Raw genomic sequence first — 26,223 nt, forward strand, 5'->3', positions numbered from 1 at the left:
ACTCTCAGTCTCACACACACACACTCTCAGTCTCACACACACACTCTCAGTCTCACACACACACTCACTCTCAGTCTCACACACGCACTCTCAGTCACATACACACACACCCTCAGTCTCACACACACACTCTCAGTCTCACACACACTCGCTCTCAGTCTCACACACACACACACTATCAGTCAAACACAGACACTCTCAGTCTCACACTCACACACTCAGTCACACACACACACTCTCATTCTCACACACACACTCTCAGTCACACACACACTCTCAGTCTAACACAAACACACTGTCAGTCACACACACACACACTCTCAGTCACACAAACACTCTCAGTCTCACACACACACTCACACACTCAGTCACACACACACACACTCTCAGTCTCACACACACACTCAGTCTCACACACACACTCTGAGTCACACACAAACACACTCAGTCACACATACACACACACATCCAGTCACACAGACACACAATCTCAGTCTCACACACACACTTTCATTCACACACACAATCTCAGTCTCTCACACACACTATCTCAGTCTCACACACACACTCTCAGTCTCACACACACAATCTCAGTCTCACACACACACTGTCTCACTCTCACACACACACACACAGACACTCAGTCACACGCACACACACTCTCAGTCACACAGACACACAATTTCAGTCTCACACACACACTTTCAGTCACACAAACAATCTCAGTCTCACACACACAACCTCAGTGTCACACACACACACACTCAGTCACACACACACACACACATCCAGTCACACAGACACACAATCTCAGTCTCACACACACACTTTCATTCACACACACAATCTCAGTCTCTCACACACACTATCTCAGTCTCACACACACACTCTCAGTCTCACACAAACACTCTCACTCACACACGCACTCTCAGTCTCACACACACACTCTCAGTCTCACACACACACTCACTCTCAGTCTCACACACGCACTCTCAGTCACATACACACACACTCTCAGTCTCACACACACACTCTCAGTCTCACACACACTCGCTCTCAGTCTCACACACAAACACTATCAGTTACACACACACACTCTCAGTCTCACAAGCACACACTCAGTCACACACACACACTCTCATTCTCACACACACACTCTCAGTAACACAAACACTCTCAGTCTCACACAAACACAATGTCAGTCACACACACACACACTCTCAGTCACACAAACACTCTCAGTCTCACACACACACTCTGTCTCACACAGACACTCTCAGTCTCACACACACAATCTCAGTCTCACACACACACGCTCTCTATCACACACACACACTCTCAGTCTCACACACACACACTCTCAGTCTCACAAACAAACTCTCAGTCTCACACAAACACTTTCAGTCACACAAACAATCTCAGTCTCACACACACAACCTCAGTGTCACACACACACACACTCAGTCACACACACACACACACATCCAGTCACACAGACACACAATCTCAGTCTCACACACACACTTTCATTCACACACACAATCTCAGTCTCTCACACACACTATCTCAGTCTCACACACACACTCTCAGTCTCACACAAACACTCTCACTCACACACGCACTCTCAGTCTCACACACACACTCTCAGTCTCACACACACACTCACTCTCAGTCTCACACACGCACTCTCAGTCACATACACACACACTCTCAGTCTCACACACACACTCTCAGTCTCACACACACTCGCTCTCAGTCTCACACACAAACACTATCAGTTACACACACACACTCTCAGTCTCACACGCACACACTCAGTCACACACACACACTCTCATTCTCACACACACACTCTCAGTAACACAAACACTCTCAGTCTCACACAAACACACTGTCAGTCAAACACACACACACTCTCAGTCACACAAACACCCTCAGTCTCACACACACACTCTGTCTCACACAGACACTCTCAGTCTCACACACACAATCTCAGTCTCACACACACACGCTCTCTGTCACACACACACACTCTCAGTCTCACACACACACACTCTCAGTCTCACACACACACTCTCAGTCTCACACACACACTCACTCTCAGTCTCACACACGCACTCTCAGTCACATACACACACACCCTCAGTCTCACACACACACTCTCAGTCTCACACACACTCGCTCTCAGTCTCACACACACACACACACTATCAGTCAAACACAGACACTCTCAGTCTCACACTCACACACTCAGTCACACACACACACTCTCATTCTCACACACACACTCTCAGTCACACACACACTCTCAGTCTAACACAAACACACTGTCAGTCACACACACACACACTCTCAGTCACACAAACACTCTCAGTCTCACACACACACTCACACACTCAGTCACACACACACACACTCTCAGTCTCACACACACACTCAGTCTCACACACACACTCTGAGTCACACACAAACACACTCAGTCACACATACACACACACATCCAGTCACACAGACACACAATCTCAGTCTCACACACACACTTTCATTCACACACACAATCTCAGTCTCTCACACACACTATCTCAGTCTCACACACACACTCTCAGTCTCACACACACAATCTCAGTCTCACACACACACTGTCTCACTCTCACACACACACACACAGACACTCACTCACACTCACACACACTCTCAGTCACACAGACACACAATTTCAGTCTCACACACACACTTTCAGTCACACAAACAATCTCAGTCTCACACACACAACCTCAGTGTCACACACACACACACTCAGTCACACACACACACACACATCCAGTCACACAGACACACAATCTCAGTCTCACACACACACTTTCATTCACACACACAATCTCAGTCTCTCACACACACTATCTCAGTCTCACACACACACTCTCAGTCTCACACAAACACTCTCACTCACACACGCACTCTCAGTCTCACACACACACTCTCAGTCTCACACACACACTCACTCTCAGTCTCACACACGCACTCTCAGTCACATACACACACACTCTCAGTCTCACACACACACTCTCAGTCTCACACACACTCGCTCTCAGTCTCACACACAAACACTATCAGTTACACACACACACTCTCAGTCTCACAAGCACACACTCAGTCACACACACACACTCTCATTCTCACACACACACTCTCAGTAACACAAACACTCTCAGTCTCACACAAACACAATGTCAGTCACACACACACACACTCTCAGTCACACAAACACTCTCAGTCTCACACACACACTCTGTCTCACACAGACACTCTCAGTCTCACACACACAATCTCAGTCTCACACACACACGCTCTCTATCACACACACACACTCTCAGTCTCACACACACACACTCTCAGTCTCACAAACAAACTCTCAGTCTCACACACACACTCTCAGTCTCACACACACACTCTCAGTCTCACACACACACACTCTCAGTCACATACACACACACTCTCACTCACACACAAACTCTCACTCTCACACGCACACTCTCAGTCTCACACACACACTCTCAGTCTCACTCACTCAATCGCAGTCTCACACACACACTCTCAGTCTCACACACACACACTGTCTCAGTCACACACACACTCTCAGTCTCACACACACACTGTCAGTCTCACACACACAATCTCAGTCTCAGACACACACTCTCTCAGTCTCACACACACTCTCTCAGTCTCACACAAACGCTCTCATTCTCACGCACACACTCTCAGTCTCACACACACAATCTCAGTCTCACACACACACTCTCAGTATCACACACACACTCTCAGTCACACACACACTCTCAGTCTCACACACACACACTCTCAGTCACACACACACTCTCAGTCTCACACAATCACTCTCACTCACACACAAACTCTCAGTCTCACACGCACACTCTCCGTCTCACACACACACTTTCAGTTACACACTCCCAGTCTCACACACACACTTTCAGTCACACACTCTTAGTCACACGCACACATACTCTCACACTCACGCACACACTCTCAGTCACACACACACTCTCAGTCTCACACACTCTCAGTCTCACACACACACACTCTCAGTCTCACACACACACTCTCAGTCTCACGCACACACACTCTCAGTCTCACACAAACACTCTCACTCACACACGCACTCTCAGTCTCACACACACACACTCAGTCTCACACACAAACTCTTTCTCAGTCTCACACACGCACTCTCAGTCACATACACACACACTCTCAGTCTCACACACACACTCTCAGTCTCACACACACTCGCTCTCAGTCTCACACACACACACTATCAGTCACACACACACACTCTCAGTCTCACACGCACACACTCAGTCACACACACACACTCTCATTCTCAAACACACACTCTCAGTAACACAAACACTCTCAGTCTCACACAAACACACTGTCAGTCACACACACACACACTCTCAGTCACACAAACACTCTCAGTCTCACACACACACTCTGTCTCACACAGACACTCTCAGTCTCACACACACAATCTCAGTCTCACACACACACGCTCTCTGTCACACACACACACTCTCAGTCTCACACACACACACTCTCAGTCTCACAAACAAACTCTCAGTCTCACACACACACTCTCAGTCTCACACACACACTCTCAGTCTCACACACACACTCTCAGTCACATACACACACACTCTCACTCACACACAAACTCTCACTCTCACACGCACACTCTCAGTCTCACACACACACTCTCAGTCTCACTCACTCAATCGCAGTCTCACACACACACTCTCAGTCTCACACACACACACTGTCTCAGTCATACACACACTCTCAGTCTCACACACACACTGTCAGTCTCACACACACAATCTCAGTCTCAGACACACACTCTCTCAGTCTCACACACACTCTCTCAGTCTCACACACACGCTCTCATTCTCACGCACACACTCTGAGTCTCACACACACTATCTCAGTCTCAAACACACTCTCTCAGTCTCACACACACACTCTCAGTCACACACAAACTCTCAGTCTCACACACACACACTCTCAGTAACACACACACTCTCAGTCTCACACAAGCACTCTCACTCACACACAAACTCTCAGTCTCACACGCACACTCTCAGTCTCACACACACACTTTCAGTCACAGACTCCCAGTCTCACACACACACTTTCAGTCACACACTCTTAGTCACACGCACGCATACTCTCACACTCACACACACACTCTCAGTCACACACACACTCTCAGTCTCACACACTCTCAGTCTCACACACACACATTCTCAGCCTCACACACACACTCTCAGTCTCACGCACACACACTCTCAGTCTCACACAAACACTCTCACTCACACACGCACTCTCAGTCTCACACGCACACTCTCAGTCTCACACACACACTCACTCTCAGTCTCACACATGCACTCTCAGTCACATACACACACACTCTCAGTCTCACACACAAACTCTCAGTCTCACACACACTCGCTCTCAGTCTCACACACACACACTATCAGTCACACACACACACTCTCAGTCTCACACTCACACACTCAGTCACACTCACACACTCTCATTCTCACAAACACACCCTCAGTCACACACTCTCAGTCTCACACACACACTCTCAGTCTCACGCACACAAAATCAGTCTCACACACGCTCTCAGTCTCACACACACAATCTCAGTCTCACACACACACTCTCAGTTTCACACGCACACACACTCTCATTCTCACACACACACTTTCAGTCACACACTCTCAGTCACACGCACACTTACTCTCACACTCACACACTCACTCTCAGTCACACACACTCTCAGTCTCACATGCACACACTCTCCGTCTCACAGACACACTCACAGTCTCACACACACACACTATCAGTCACACACACACACTTTCGGTCTCAGACACACACTCTCAGTCACACACACACACTCACAGTCTCATAAACAAACACTCTCAGTCACACACACTCACACTCTCAGTCACACACACACATTCTCAGTCTCTCACACATACACACTATCAGTCACACACACACACTCTCAGTCTCACACACACTCTCTCAGTCTCACTCACACACTCTCAGTCTCACACACACACTCTCAGTCACACACACACACTCTGAGTCTCACAGACACACTCTCTCTCTCACACACACACACACTCTCAGTCACACACACACCCACTCTCACTCTCACACACACACACTCTCAGTCTAACACACACACACACTCTCTCTCACACACACACACACTCTCAGTCACACACACACACACACTCACTCTCAAACACACACACTCTCAGTCTCACACACACACTCTGTCTCACATACACACTCTCAGTCTCACACACACACACTCTTAATCTCACACACTCACACTCTCATTCACACACACACACTCTCAGTCACACACACACACTCTCAGTCTCACACACACACTCACACACTCAGTCACACACACACACACTCTCAGTCTCACACACACACTCAGTATCACATACACACTCTCAGTCTCACACACACACTCTCAGTCACACACACACACTCTCAGTCTCACAGACACACTCTCAGTCTCTCACACACACACACTATCAGTCACACACACACACTCTCAGTCTCACACACATACTCTCACACTCACACACACACTCTCAGTCACAAACACACTCTCAGTCTCACACACTCTCAGTCTCACACACACAAACTCTCAGTCTCACACACACACTCTGTCTCACACAGACACTCTCAGTCTCACACACACACTCTCAGTCTCACACACACACTCTTAGTCTCACACACACACACTCTCAGTCACATACACACACACTCTCACTCACACACAAACTCTCACTCTCACACGCACACTCTCAGTCTCACACACACACTCTCAGTCTCACTCACTCAATCGCAGTCTCACACACACACTCTCAGTCTCACACACACACACTGTCTCAGTCATACACACACTCTCAGTCTCACACACACACTGTCAGTCTCACACACACAATCTCAGTCTCAGACACACACTCTCTCAGTCTCACACACACTCTCTCAGTCTCACACACACGCTCTCATTCTCACGCACACACTCTCAGTCTCACACACACTATCTCAGTCTCAAACACACTCTCTCAGTCTCACACACACACTCTCAGTCACACACAAACTCTCAGTCTCACACACACGCTCTCATTCTCACGCACACACTCTCAGTCTCACACAAGCACTCTCACTCACACACAAACTCTCAGTCTCACACGCACACTCTCAGTCTCACACACACACTTTCAGTCACACACTCCCAGTCTCACACACACACTTTCAGTCACACACTCTTAGTCACACGCACACATACTCTCACACTCACACACACACTCTCAGTCACACACACACTCTCAGTCTCACACACACTCAGTCTCACACACACACATTCTCAGCCTCACACACACACTCTCAGTCTCACGCACACACACTCTCAGTCTCACACAAACACTCTCACTCACACACGCACTCTCAGTCTCACACGCACACTGTCAGTCTCACACACACACTCACTCTCAGTCTCACACACGCACTCTCAGTCACATACACACACACTCTCAGTCTCACACACAAACTCTCAGTCTCACACACACTCGCTCTCAGTCTCACACACACACACTATCAGTCACACACACACACTCTCAGTCTCACACTCACCCACTCAGTCACACTCACACACTCTCATTCTCACAAACACACCCTCAGTCACACACTCTCAGTCTCACACACACACTCTCAGTCTCACGCACACACAATCAGTCTCACACACGCTCTCAGTCTCACACACACAATCTCAGTCTCACACACCCACTCTCAGTTTCACACGCACACTTTCAGTCACTCACTCTTAGTCACACGCACACATACTCTCACATTCACACACACACTCTCAGTCACACACACACTCTCAGACTCACACACTCTCAGTCTCACACACACACACTCTCAGTCTCACACACACACTCTCAGTCTCACGCACACACACTCTCAGTCTCACACAAACACTTTCAGTCACACAAACAATCTCAGTCTCACACACACAACCTCAGTGTCACACACACACACACACTCAGTCACACACACACACACACATCCAGTCACACAGACACACAATCTCAGTCTCACACACACACTTTCATTCACACACACAATCTCAGTCTCTCACACACACTATCTCAGTCTCACACACACACTCTCAGTCTCACACAAACACTCTCACTCACACACGCACTCTCAGTCTCACACACACACTCTCAGTCTCACACACACACTCACTCTCAGTCTCACACACGCACTCTCAGTCACATACACACACACTCTCAGTCTCACACACACACTCTCAGTCTCACACACACTCGCTCTCAATCTCACACACAAACACTATCAGTTACACACACACACTCTCAGTCTCACACGCACACACTCAGTCACACACACACACTCTCATTCTCACACACACACTCTCAGTAACACAAACACTCTCAGTCTCACACAAACACACTGTCAGTCACACACACACACACTCTCAGTCACACAAACACCCTCAGTCTCACACACACACTCTGTCTCACACAGACACTCTCAGTCTCACACACACAATCTCAGTCTCACACACACACGCTCTCTGTCACACACACACACTCTCAGTCTCACACACACACACTCTCAGTCTCACACACACACTCTCAGTCTCACACACACACTCACTCTCAGTCTCACACACGCACTCTCAGTCACATACACACACACCCTCAGTCTCACACACACACTCTCAGTCTCACACACACTCGCTCTCAGTCTCACACACACACACACTATCAGTCAAACACAGACACTCTCAGTCTCACACTCACACACTCAGTCACACACACACACTCTCATTCTCACACACACACTCTCAGTCACACACACACTCTCAGTCTAACACAAACACACTGTCAGTCACACACACACACACTCTCAGTCACACAAACACTCTCAGTCTCACACACACACTCACACACTCAGTCACACACACACACACTCTCAGTCTCACACACACACTCAGTCTCACACACACACTCTGAGTCACACACAAACACACTCAGTCACACATACACACACACATCCAGTCACACAGACACACAATCTCAGTCTCACACACACACTTTCATTCACACACACAATCTCAGTCTCTCACACACACTATCTCAGTCTCACACACACACTCTCAGTCTCACACACACAATCTCAGTCTCACACACACACTGTCTCACTCTCACACACACACACACAGACACTCAGTCACACGCACACACACTCTCAGTCACACAGACACACAATTTCAGTCTCACACACACACTTTCAGTCACACAAACAATCTCAGTCTCACACACACAACCTCAGTGTCACACACACACACACTCAGTCACACACACACACACACATCCAGTCACACAGACACACAATCTCAGTCTCACACACACACTTTCATTCACACACACAATCTCAGTCTCTCACACACACTATCTCAGTCTCACACACACACTCTCAGTCTCACACAAACACTCTCACTCACACACGCACTCTCAGTCTCACACACACACTCTCAGTCTCACACACACACTCACTCTCAGTCTCACACACGCACTCTCAGTCACATACACACACACTCTCAGTCTCACACACACACTCTCAGTCTCACACACACTCGCTCTCAGTCTCACACACAAACACTATCAGTTACACACACACACTCTCAGTCTCACAAGCACACACTCAGTCACACACACACACTCTCATTCTCACACACACACTCTCAGTAACACAAACACTCTCAGTCTCACACAAACACAATGTCAGTCACACACACACACACTCTCAGTCACACAAACACTCTCAGTCTCACACACACACTCTGTCTCACACAGACACTCTCAGTCTCACACACACAATCTCAGTCTCACACACACACGCTCTCTATCACACACACACACTCTCAGTCTCACACACACACACTCTCAGTCTCACAAACAAACTCTCAGTCTCACACACACACTCTCAGTCTCACACACACACTCTCAGTCTCACACACACACACTCTCAGTCACATACACACACACTCTCACTCACACACAAACTCTCACTCTCACACGCACACTCTCAGTCTCACACACACAATCTCAGTCTCACTCACTCAATCGCAGTCTCGCACACACACTCTCAGTCTCACACACACACACTGTCTCAGTCACACACACACTCTCAGTCTCACACACACACTGTCAGTCTCACACACACAATCTCAGTCTCAGACACACACTCTCTCAGTCTCACACACACTCTCTCAGTCTCACACACACGCTCTCATTCTCACGCACACACTCTCAGTCTCACACACACAATCTCAGTCTCACACACACACTCTCAGTATCACACACACACTCTCAGTCACACACACACTCTCAGTCTCACACACACACACTCTCAGTCACACACACACTCTCAGTCTCACACAATCACTCTCACTCACACACAAACTCTCAGTCTCACACGCACACTCTCCGTCTCACACACACACTTTCAGTTACACACTCCCAGTCTCACACACACACTTTCAGTCACACACTCTTAGTCACACGCACACATACTCTCACACTCACGCACACACTCTCAGTCACACACACACTCTCAGTCTCACACACTCTCAGTCTCACACACACACACTCTCAGTCTCACACACACACTCTCAGTCTCACGCACACACACTCTCAGTCTCACACAAACACTCTCACTCACACACGCACTCTCAGTCTCACACACACACACTCAGTCTCACACACAAACTCTTTCTCAGTCTCACACACGCACTCTCAGTCACATACACACACACTCTCAGTCTCACACACACACTCTCAGTCTCACACACACTCGCTCTCAGTCTCACACACACACACTATCAGTCACACACACACACTCTCAGTCTCACACGCACACACTCAGTCACACACACACACTCTCATTCTCACACACACACTCTCAGTAACACAAACACTCTCAGTCTCACACAAACACACTGTCAGTCACACACACACACACTCTCAGTCACACAAACACTCTCAGTCTCACACACACACTCTGTCTCACACAGACACTCTCAGTCTCACACACACAATCTCAGTCTCACACACACACGCTCTCTGTCACACACACACACTCTCAGTCTCACACACACACACTCTCAGTCTCACAAACAAACTCTCAGTCTCACACACACACTCTCAGTCTCACACACACACTCTCAGTCTCACACACACACACTCTCAGTCTCACAAACAAACTCTCAGTCTCACACACACACTCTCAGTCACATACACACACACTCTCACTCACACACAAACTCTCACTCTCACACGCACACTCTCAGTCTCACACACACACTCTCAGTCTCACTCACTCAATCGCAGTCTCACACACACACTCTCAGTCTCACACACACACACTGTCTCAGTCATACACACACTCTCAGTCTCACACACACACTGTCAGTCTCACACACACAATCTCAGTCTCAGACACACACTCTCTCAGTCTCACACACACTCTCTCAGTCTCACACACACGCTCTCATTCTCACGCACACACTCTCAGTCTCACACACACTATCTCAGTCTCAAACACACTCTCTCAGTCTCACACACACACTCTCAGTCACACACAAACTCTCAGTCTCACACACACACACTCTCAGTCACACACACACTCTCAGTCTCACACAAGCACTCTCACTCACACACAAACTCTCAGTCTCACACGCACACTCTCAGTCTCACACACACACTTTCAGTCACAGACTCCCAGTCTCACACACACACTTTCAGTCACACACTCTTAGTCACACGCACGCATACTCTCACACTCACACACACACTCTCAGTCTCACACACAAACTCTCAGTCTCACACACACTCGCTCTCAGTCTCACACACACACACTATCAGTCACACACACACACTCTCAGTCTCACACTCACACACTCAGTCACACTCACACACTCTCATTCTCACAAACACACCCTCAGTCACACACTCTCAGTCTCACACACACACTCTCAGTCTCACGCACACAAAATCAGTCTCACACACGCTCTCAGTCTCACACACACAATCTCAGTCTCACACACACACTCTCAGTTTCACACGCACACACACTCTCATTCTCACACACACACTTTCAGTCACACACTCTCAGTCACACGCACACTTACTCTCACACTCACACACTCACTCTCAGTCACACACACTCTCAGTCTCACATGCACACACTCTCCGTCTCACAGACACACTCCCAGTCTCACACACACACACTATCAGTCACACACACACACTTTCGGTCTCAGACACACACTCTCAGTCACACACACACACTCACAGTCTCATAAACAAACACTCTCAGTCACACACACTCACACTCTAAGTCACACACACACATTCTCAGTCTCTCACACATACACACTATCAGTCACACACACACACTCTCAGTCTCACACACACTCTCTCAGTCTCACTCACACACTCTCAGTCTCACACACACACTCTCAGTCACACACACACACTCTGAGTCTCACAGACACACTCTCTCTCTCACACACACACACACTCTCAGTCACACACACACCCACTCTCACTCTCACACACACACACTCTCAGTCTAACACACACACACACTCTCTCTCACACACACACACACTCTCAGTCACACACACACACACACTCACTCTCAAACACACACACTCTCAGTCTCACACACACAATCTGTCTCACATACACACTCTCAGTCTCACACACACACACTCTTAATCACACACACTCACACTCTCATTCACACACACACACTCTCAGTCACACACACACACTCTCAGTCTCACACACACACTCACACACTCAGTCACACACACACACACTCTCAGTCTCACACACACACTCAGTATCACATACACACTCTCAGTCTCACACACACACTCTCAGTCACACACACACACTCTCAGTCTCACAGACACACTCTCAGTCTCTCACACACACACACTATCAGTCACACACACACACTCTCAGTCTCACACACATACTCTCACACTCACACACACACTCTCAGTCACAAACACACTCTGTCTCACACACTCTCAGTCTCACACACACAAACTCTCAGTCTCACACACACACTCTGTCTCACACAGACACTCTCAGTCTCACACACACACTCTCAGTCTCACACACACACTCTCAGTCTCACACACACACACTCTCAGTCACATACACACACACTCTCACTCACACACAAACTCTCACTCTCACACGCACACTCTCAGTCTCACACACACACTCTCAGTCTCACTCACTCAATCGCAGTCTCACACACACACTCTCAGTCTCACACACACACACTGTCTCAGTCATACACACACTCTCAGTCTCACACACACACTGTCAGTCTCACACACACAATCTCAGTCTCAGACACACACTCTCTCAGTCTCACACACACTCTCTCAGTCTCACACACACGCTCTCATTCTCACGCACACACTCTCAGTCTCACACACACTATCTCAGTCTCAAACACACTCTCTCAGTCTCACACACACACTCTCAGTCACACACAAACTCTCAGTCTCACACACACGCTCTCATTCTCACGCACACACTCTCAGTCTCACACAAGCACTCTCACTCACACACAAACTCTCAGTCTCACACGCACACTCTCAGTCTCACACACACACTTTCAGTCACACACTCCCAGTCTCACACACACACTTTCAGTCACACACTCTTAGTCACACGCACACATACTCTCACACTCACACACACACTCTCAGTCACACACACACTCTCAGTCTCACACACTCTCAGTCTCACACACACACATTCTCAGCCTCACACACACACTCTCAGTCTCACGCACACACACTCTCAGTCTCACACAAACACGCTCACTCACACACGCACTCTCAGTCTCACACGCACACTGTCAGTCTCACACACACACTCACTCTCAGTCTCACACACGCACTCTCAGTCACATACACACACACTCTCAGTCTCACACACAAACTCTCAGTCTCACACACACTCGCTCTCAGTCTCACACACACACACTATCAGTCACACACACACACTCTCAGTCTCACACTCACACACTCAGTCACACTCACACACTCTCATTCTCACAAACACACCCTCAGTCACACACTCTCAGTCTCACACACACACTCTCAGTCTCACGCACACAAAATCAGTCTCACACACGCTCTCAGTCTCACACACACAATCTCAGTCTCACACACACACTCTCAGTTTCACATGCACACACACTCTCATTCTCACACACACACTTTCAGTCACACACTCTCAGTCACACGCACACTTACTCTCACACTCACACACTCACTCTCAGTCACACACACTCTCAGTCTCACATGCACACACTCTCCGTCTCACAGACACACTCCCAGTCTCACACACACACACTATCAGTCACACACACACACTTTCGGTCTCAGACACACACTCTCAGTCACACACACACACTCACAGTCTCATAAACAAACACTCTCAGTCACACACACTCACACTCTCAGTCACACACACACATTCTCAGTCTCTCACACATACACACTATCAGTCACACACACACACTCTCAGTCTCACACACACTCTCTCAGTCTCACTCACACACTCTCAGTCTCACACACACACTCTCAGTCACACACACACACTCTGAGTCTCACAGACACACTCTCTCTCTCACACACACACACACTCTCAGTCACACACACACCCACTCTCACTCTCACACACACACACTCTCAGTCTAACACACACACACACTCTCTCTCACACACACACACACTCTCAGTCACACACACACACACACTCACTCTCAAACACACACACTCTCAGTCTCACACACACAATCTGTCTCACATACACACTCTCAGTCTCACACACACACACTCTTAATCACACACACTCACACTCTCATTCAAACACACACACTCTCAGTCACACACACACACTCTCAGTCTCACACACACACTCACACACTCAGTCACACACACACACACTCTCAGTCTCACACACACACTCAGTATCACATACACACTCTCAGTCTCACACACACACTCTCAGTCACACACACACACTCTCAGTCTCACAGACACACTCTCAGTCTCTCACACACACACACTATCAGTCACACACACACACTCTCAGTCTCACACACATACTCTCACACTCACACACACACTCTCAGTCACAAACACACTCTCAGTCTCACACACTCTCAGTCTCACACACACAAACTCTCAGTCTCACACACACACTCTGTCTCACACAGACACTCTCAGTCTCACACACACACTCTCAGTCTCACACACACACTCTCAGTCTCACACACACACACTCTCAGTCACATACACACACACTCTCACTCACACACAAACTCTCACTCTCACACGCACACTCTCAGTCTCACACACACACTCTCAGTCTCACTCACTCAATCGCAGTCTCACACACACACTCTCAGTCTCACACACACACACTGTCTCAGTCATACACACACTCTCAGTCTCACACACACACTGTCAGTCTCACACACACAATCTCAGTCTCAGACACACACTCTCTCAGTCTCACACACACTCTCTCAGTCTCACACACACGCTCTCATTCTCACGCACACACTCTCAGTCTCACACACACTATCTCAGTCTCAAACACACTCTCTCAGTCTCACACACACACTCTCAGTCACACACAAACTCTCAGTCTCACACACACGCTCTCATTCTCACGCACACACTCTCAGTCTCACACAAGCACTCTCACTCACACACAAACTCTCAGTCTCACACGCACACTCTCAGTCTCACACACACACTTTCACTCACACACTCCCAGTCTCACACACACACTTTCAGTCACACACTCTTAGTCACACGCACACATACTCTCACACTCACACACACACTCTCAGTCACACACACACTCTCAGTCTCACACACTCTCAGTCTCACACACACACATTCTCAGCCTCACACACACACTCTCAGTCTCACGCACACACACTCTCAGTCTCACACAAACACGCTCACTCACACACGCACTCTCAGTCTCACACGCACACTGTCAGTCTCACACACACACTCACTCTCAGTCTCACACACGCACTCTCAGTCACATACACACACACTCTCAGTCTCACACACAAACTCTCAGTCTCACACACACTCGCTCTCAGTCTCACACACACACACTATCAGTCACACACACACACTCTCAGTCTCACACTCACACACTCAGTCACACTCACACACTCTCATTCTCACAAACACACCCTCAGTCACACACTCTCAGTCTCACACACACACTCTCAGTCTCACGCACACAAAATCAGTCTCACACACGCTCTCAGTCTCACACACACAATCTCAGTCTCACACACACACTCTCAGTTTCACACGCACACACACTCTCAGTCTCACACACACACTTTCAGTCACACACTCTCAGTCACACGCACACTTACTCTCACACTCACACACTCACTCTCAGTCACACACACTCTCAGTCTCACATGCACACACTCTCCGTCTCACAGACACACTCCCAGTCTCACACACACACACTATCAGTCACACACACACACTTTCGGTCTCAGACACACACTCTCAGTCACACACACACACTCACAGTCTCATAAACAAACACTCTCAGTCACACACACTCACACTCTCAGTCACACACACACATTCTCAGTCTCTCACACATACACACTATCAGTCACACACACACACTCTCAGTCTCACACACACTCTCTCAGTCTCACTCACACACTCTCAGTCTCACACACACACTCTCAGTCACACACACACACTCTGAGTCTCACAGACACACTCTCTCTCTCACACACACACACACTCTCAGTCACACACACACCCACTCTCACTCTCACACACACACACTCTCAGTCTAACACACACACACACTCTCTCTCACACACACACACACTCTCAGTCACACACACACCCACTCTCACTCTCACACACACACACTCTCAGTCTAACACACACACACACTCTCTCTCACACACACACACACTCTCAGTCACACACACACACACACTCACTCTCAAACACACACACTCTCAGTCTCACACACACACTCTGTCTCACATACACACTCTCAGTCTCACACACACACACTCTTAATCTCACACACTCACACTCTCATTCACACACACACACTCTCAGTCACACACACACTCTCAGTCTCACACACACACTCACACACTCAGTCACACACACACACACTCTCAGTCTCACACACACACTCAATATCACATACACACTCTCAGTCTCACACACACACTCTCAGTCACACACACACACTCTCAGTCTCACAGACACACTCTCAGTCTCTCACACACACACACTATGAGTCACACACACACACTCTCAGTCTCACACACATACTCTCACACTCACACACACACTCTCAGTCACAAACACACTCTCAGTCTCACACACTCTCAGTCTCACACACACACACTCTCAGTCTCACACACACACTCTCAGTCTCTCGCACACACACTCTCAGTCTCACACAAACACTCTCACTCACACACGCACTCTCAGTCTCACACACACACTCTCAGTCTCTCGCACACACACTCTCAGTCTCACACAAACACTCTCACTCACACACGCACTCTCAGTCTCACACACACACTCTCAGTCTCACACACGCACTCTCAGTCACATACACACACACTCTCAGTCTCACACACACACTCTCAGTCTCACACACACTCGCTCTCAGTCTCACACACACACACTATCAGTCACACACACACACTCTCAGTCTCACACGCACACACTCAGTCACACACACACACTCTCATTCTCACACACACACTCTCAGTAACACAAACACTCTCAGTCTCACACACACACTCTGTCTCACACAGACACTCTCAGTCTCACACACACAATCTCAGTCTCACACACACACGCTCGCTGTCACACACACACACTCTCAGTCTCACACACACACACTCTCAGTCTCACAAACAAACTCTCAGTCTCACACACACACTCTCAGTCTCACACACACACTCTCAGTCTCACACACACACTCTCTCACTCACATACACACACACTCTCACTCACACACAAACTCTCACTCTCACACGCACACTCTCAGTCTCACACACACACTCTCAGTCTCACTCACTCAATCACAGTCTCACACACACACTCTCAGTCTCACACACACACACTGTCTCAGTCACACACACACTCTCAGTCTCACACACACACTGTCAGTCTCACACACAAAATCTCAATCTCAGACACACACTCTCTCAGTCTCACACACACTCTCTCAGTCTCACACACACGCTCTCATTCTCACGCACACACTCTCAGTCTCACACACACACTCTCACTCACACACAAACTCTCAGTCTCACACGCACACTCTCAGTCTCACACACACACTTTCAGTCACACACTCCCAGTCTCACACACACACTTTCAGTCACACACTCTTAGTCACACGCACACATACTCTCACACTCACACACACACTCTCAGTCACACACACACTCTCAGTCTCACACACTCTCAGTCTCACACACACACATTCTCAGCCTCACACACACACTCTCAGTCTCACGCACACACACTCTCAGTCTCACACAAACACTCTCACTCACACACGCACTCTCAGTCTCACACGCACACTCTCAGTCTCACACACACACTCACTCTCAGTCTCACACACGCACTCTCAGTCACATACACACACACTCTCAGTCTCACACACAAACTCTCAGTCTCACACACACTCGCTCTCAGTCTCACACACACACACTATCAGTCACACACACACACTCTCAGTCTCACACTCACACACTCAGTCACACTCACACACTCTCATTCTCACAAACACACCCTCAGTCACACACTCTCAGTCTCACACACACACTCTCACTCTCACTCACACACAATCAGTCTCACACACTCTCTCAGTCTCACACACACAATCTCAGTCTCACACACACACTCTCAGTTTCACACGCACACACACTCTCAGTCTCACACACACACTTTCAGTCACACACTCTCAGTCACACGCACACTTACTCTCACACTCACACACTCACTCTCAGTCACACACACTCTCAGTCTCACATGCACACACTCTCCGTCTCACAGACACACTCCCAGTCTCACACACACACACTATCAGTCACACACACACACTTTCGGTCTCAGACACACACTCTCAGTCACACACACACACTCACAGTCTCATAAACAAACACTCTCAGTCACACACACTCACACTCTCAGTCACACACACACATTCTCAGTCTCTCACACATACACACTATCAGTCACACACACACACTCTCAGTCTCACACACACTCTCTCAGTCTCACTCACACACTCTCAGTCTCACACACACACTCTCAGTCACACACACACACTCTGAGTCTCACAGACACACTCTCTCTCTCACACACACACACACTCTCAGTCACACACACACCCACTCTCACTCTCACACACACACACTCTCAGTCTAACACACACACACACTCTCTCTCACACACACACACACTCTCAGTCACACACACACACACACTCACTCTCAAACACACACACTCTCAGTCTCACACACACACTCTGTCTCACAGACACACTCTCAGTCTCACACACACACACTCTTAATCTCACACACACACACTCTCATTCACACACACACACTCTCAGTCACACACACACACTCTCAGTCTCACACACACACTCACACACTCAGTCACACACACACACACTCTCAGTCTCACACACACACTCAATATCACATACACACTCTCAGTCTCACACACACACTCTCAGTCACACACACACACTCTCAGTCTCACAGACACACTCTCAGTCTCTCACACAAACACACTATCAGTCACACACACACACTCTCAGTCTCACACACATACTCTCACACTCACACACACACTCTCAGTCACAAACACACTCTCAGTCTCACACACTCTCAGTCTCACACACACACACTCTCAGTCTCACACACACACTCTCAGTCTCTCGCACACACACTCTCAGTCTCACACAAACACTCTCACTCACACACGCACTCTCAGTCTCACACACACACTCTCAGTCTCACACACACACTCACTCTCAGTCTCACACACGCACTCTCAGTCACATACACACACACTCTCAGTCTCACACACACACTCTCAGTCTCACACACACTCGCTCTCAGTCTCACACACACACACTATCAGTCACACACACACACTCTCAGTCTCACACGCACACACTCAGTCACACACACACACTCTCATTCTCACACACACACTCTCAGTAACACAAACACTCTCAGTCTCACACACACACTCTGTCTCACACAGACACTCTCAGTCTCACACACACAATCTCAGTCTCACACACACACGCTCGCTGTCACACACACACACTCTCAGTCTCACACACACACTCAATATCACATACACACTCTCAGTCTCACACACACACTCTCAGTCACACACACACACTCTCAGTCTCACAGACACACTCTCAGTCTCTCACACACACACACTATGAGTCACACACACACACTCTCAGTCTCACACACATACTCTCACACTCACACACACACTCTCAGTCACAAACACACTCTCAGTCTCACACACTCTCAGTCTCACACACACACACTCTCAGTCTCACACACACACTCTCAGTCTCTCGCACACACACTCTCAGTCTCACACAAACACTCTCACTCACACACGCACTCTCACTCTCACACACACACTCTCAGTCTCTCGCACACACACTCTCAGTCTCACACAAACACTCTCACTCACACACCCACTCTCAGTCTCACACACACACTCTCAGTCTCACACACGCACTCTCAGTCACATACACACACACTCTCAGTCTCACACACACACTCTCAGTCTCACACACACTCGCTCTCAGTCTCACACACACACACTATCAGTCACACACACACACTCTCAGTCTCACACGCACACACTCAGTCACACACACACACTCTCATTCTCACACACACACTCTCAGTAACACAAACACTCTCAGTCTCACACACACACTCTGTCTCACACAGACACTCTCAGTCTCACACACACAATCTCAGTCTCACACACACACGCTCGCTGTCACACACACACACTCTCAGTCTCACACACACACACTCTCAGTCTCACAAACAAACTCTCAGTCTCACACACACACTCTCAGTCTCACACACACACTCTCAGTCTCACACACACACTCTCTCAGTCACATACACACACACTCTCACTCACACACAAACTCTCACTCTCACACGCACACTCTCAGTCTCACACACACACTCTCAGTCTCACTCACTCAATCACAGTCTCACACACACACTCTCAGTCTCACACACACACACTGTCTCAGTCACACACACACTCTCAGTCTCACACACACACTGTCAGTCTCACACACAAAATCTCAATCTCAGACACACACTCTCTCAGTCTCACACACACTCTCTCAGTCTCACACACACGCTCTCATTCTCACGCACACACTCTCAGTCTCACACACACACTCTCACTCACACACAAACTCTCAGTCTCACACGCACACTCTCAGTCTCACACACACACTTTCAGTCACACACTCCCAGTCTCACACACACACTTTCAGTCACACACTCTTAGTCACACGCACACATACTCTCACACTCACACACACACTCTCAGTCACACACACACTCTCAGTCTCACACACTCTCAGTCTCACACACACACACTCTCAGCCTCACACACACACTCTCAGTCTCACGCACACACACTCTCAGTCTCACACAAACACTCTCACTCACACACGCACTCTCAGTCTCACACGCACACTCTCAGTCTCACACACACACTCACTCTCAGTCTCACACACGCACTCTCAGTCACATACACACACACTCTCAGTCTCACACACAAACTCTCAGTCTCACACACACTCGCTCTCAGTCTCACACACACACACACTATCAGTCACACACACACACTCTCAGTCTCACACTCACACACTCAGTCACACTCACACACTCTCATTCTCACAAACACACCCTCAGTCACACACTCTCAGTCTCACACACACACTCTCAGTCTCACGCACACAAAATCAGTCTCACACACGCTCTCAGTCTCACACACACAATCTCAGTCTCACACACACACTCTCAGTTTCACACGCACACACACTCTCAGTCTCACACACACACTTTCAGTCACACACTCTCAGTCACACGCACACTTACTCTCACACTCACACACTCACTCTCAGTCACACACACTCTCAGTCTCACATGCACACACTCTCCGTCTCACAGACACACTCCCAGTCTCACACACACACACTATCAGTCACACACACACACTTTCGGTCTCAGACACACACTCTCAGTCACACACACACACTCACAGTCTCATAAACAAACACTCTCAGTCACACACACTCACACTCTCAGTCACACACACACATTCTCAGTCTCTCACACATACACACTATCAGTCACACACACACACTCTCAGTCTCACACACACTCTCTCAGTCTCACTCACACACTCTCAGTCTCACACACACACTCTCAGTCACACACACACACTCTGAGTCTCACAGACACACTCTCTCTCTCACACACACACACACTCTCAGTCACACACACACCCACTCTCACTCTCACACACACACACTCTCAGTCTAACACACACACACACTCTCTCTCACACACACACACTCTCAGTCACACACACACACACACTCACTCTCAAACACACACACTCTCAGTCTCACACACACACTCTGTCTCACATACACACTCTCAGTCTCACACACACACACTCTTAATCTCACACACTCACACTCTCATTCACACACACACACTCTCAGTCACACACACACACTCTCAGTCTCACACACACACTCACACACTCAGTCACACACACACACACTCTCAGTCTCACACACACACTCAATATCACATACACACTCTCAGTCTCACACACACACTCTCAGTCACACACACACACTCTCAGTCTCACAGACACACTCTCAGTCTCTCACACAAACACACTATCAGTCACACACACACACTCTCAGTCTCACACACATACTCTCACACTCACACACACACTCTCAGTCACAAACACACTCTCAGTCTCACACACTCTCAGTCTCACACACACACACTCTCAGTCTCACACACACTCTCAGTCTCTCGCACACACACTCTCAGTCTCACACAAACACTCTCACTCACACACGCACTCTCAGTCTCACACACACACTCTCAGTCTCACACACACACTCACTCTCAGTCTCACACACGCACTCTCAGTCACATACACACACACTCTCAGTCTCACACACACACTCTCAGTCTCACACACACTCGCTCTCAGTCTCACACACACACACTATCAGTCACACACACACACTCTCAGTCTCACACGCACACACTCAGTCACACACACACACTCTCATTCTCACACACACACTCTCAGTAACACAAACACTCTCAGTCTCACACACACACTCTGTCTCACACAGACACTCTCAGTCTCACACACACAATCTCAGTCTCACACACACACTCTCGCTGTCACACACACACACTCTCAGTCTCACACACACACACTCTCAGTCTCACAAACAAACTCTCAGTCTCACACACACACTCTCAGTCTCACACACACACTCTCAGTCTCACACACACACTCTCTCAGTCACATACACACACACTCTCACTCACACACAAACTCTCACTCTCACACGCACACTCTCAGTCTCACACACACACTCTCAGTCTCACTCACTCAATCACAGTCTCACACACACACTCTCAGTCTCACACACACACACTGTCTCAGTCACACACACACTCTCAGTCTCACACACACACTGTCAGTCTCACACACAAAATCTCAATCTCAGACACACACTCTCTCAGTCTCACACACACTCTCTCAGTCTCACACACACGCTCTCATTCTCACGCACACACTCTCAGTCTCACACACACACTCTCAGTCACACACAAACTCTCAGTCTCACACACACACACTCTCAGTCACAAACACACTCTCAGTCTCACACAAACACTCTCACTCACCCACAAACTCTCAGTCTCACACGCACACTCTCAGTCTCACACACACACTTTCAGTCACACACTCCCAGTCTCACACACACACTTTCAGTCACACACTCTTAGTCACACGCACACATACTCTCACACTCACACACACACTCTCAGTCACACACACACTCTCAGTCTCACACACTCTCAGTCTCACACACACACATTCTCAGCCTCACACACACACTCTCAGTCTCACGCACACACACTCTCAGTCTCACACAAACACTCTCACTCACACACGCACTCTCAGTCTCACACGCACTCTCAGTCTCACACACACAATCTCAGTCTCACACACACACTCTCAGTTTCACACGCACACACACTCTCAGTCTCACACACACACTTTCAGTCACACACTCTCAGTCACACGCACACATACTCTCACACTCACACACTCACTCTCAGTCACACACACTCTCAGTCTCACATGCACAAACTCTCCGTCTCACAGACACACTCCCAGTCTCACACAAACACACTATCAGTCACACACACACACTTTCAGTCTCAGACACACACTCTCAGTCACACACACACACTCACAGTCTCATAAACAAACACTCTCAGTCACACACACACACACTCTCAGTCACACACTCACACTCTCAGTCACACACACACATTCTCAGTCTCTCACACATACACACTATCAGTCACACACACACACTCTCAGTCTCACACACACTCTCTCAGTCTCACTCACACACTCTCAGTCTCACACACACACTCTCAGTCACACACACACACACTCTGAGTCTCACAGACACACTCTCTCTCTCACACACACACACACTCTCAGTCACACACACACCCACTCTCACTCTCACACACACAAACTCTCAGTCTCACACACACACACTCTCTCTCACACACACACACACTCTCAGTCACACACACACACACACTCACTCTCACACATACACACTCTCAGTCTCACACACACACACTCTTAATCTCACACACTCACACTCTCATTCACACACACACTCTCTCAGTCACACACACACACTCTCAGTCTCACACACACACTCACACACTCAGTCACACACACGCACACTCTCAGTCTCACACACACACTCAGTATCACATACACACTCTCAGTCTCACACACACACTCTCAGTCACACACACACACTCTCAGTCTCACAGACACACTCTCAGTATCTCACACACACACACTATCAGTCACACACACACACTCTCAGTCTCACACACACACTCTCAGTCTCACACACACACTCTCAGTCTCACACACACACTCTCAGTCACACACACACACACTCTCAGTCTCACACATACACACGCTCTGTCACACACACACACACACTCAGTCTCACACACACACTCAGTCTCACACACACACTCAGTCTCACACACACACTATCAGTCACACACAAACACTCTCTGTCTCTTACACACACACACTTTCAGATTCATACACACACTCTCTGTCTCACACACACACACTCTCTGTTTCACACACACAATCTCTGTCTCACACACACACACTCTCAATTTCACAAGACAATCTCAGTCTCACCCACACGCTCTGAGTCTCACACACACACTCAGTCTATCACACACACGCTCAGGCACACACACACACTCTCTCTCTCTCCCACACGTACACTCAGTCACACGCACACACACTCACTCTCAAACACACACACTCTCAGTCTCACACACACTCAGTCTTTCATACACACTCTCAGTCTCACACACACACAACTTTTAATCTCACACACACACACACTCTCAGTCACACACACACACTCTCAGTCTCACACACACACACACTCTCATTCACACATACACACACTCTCAGTAACACAAACACTCTCAGTCACACACACACTCTCT

Source organism: Carcharodon carcharias, assembly GCF_017639515.1.
Source record: "Carcharodon carcharias isolate sCarCar2 chromosome 24 unlocalized genomic scaffold, sCarCar2.pri SUPER_24_unloc_8, whole genome shotgun sequence".
NCBI lineage: Eukaryota > Metazoa > Chordata > Chondrichthyes > Lamniformes > Lamnidae > Carcharodon > Carcharodon carcharias.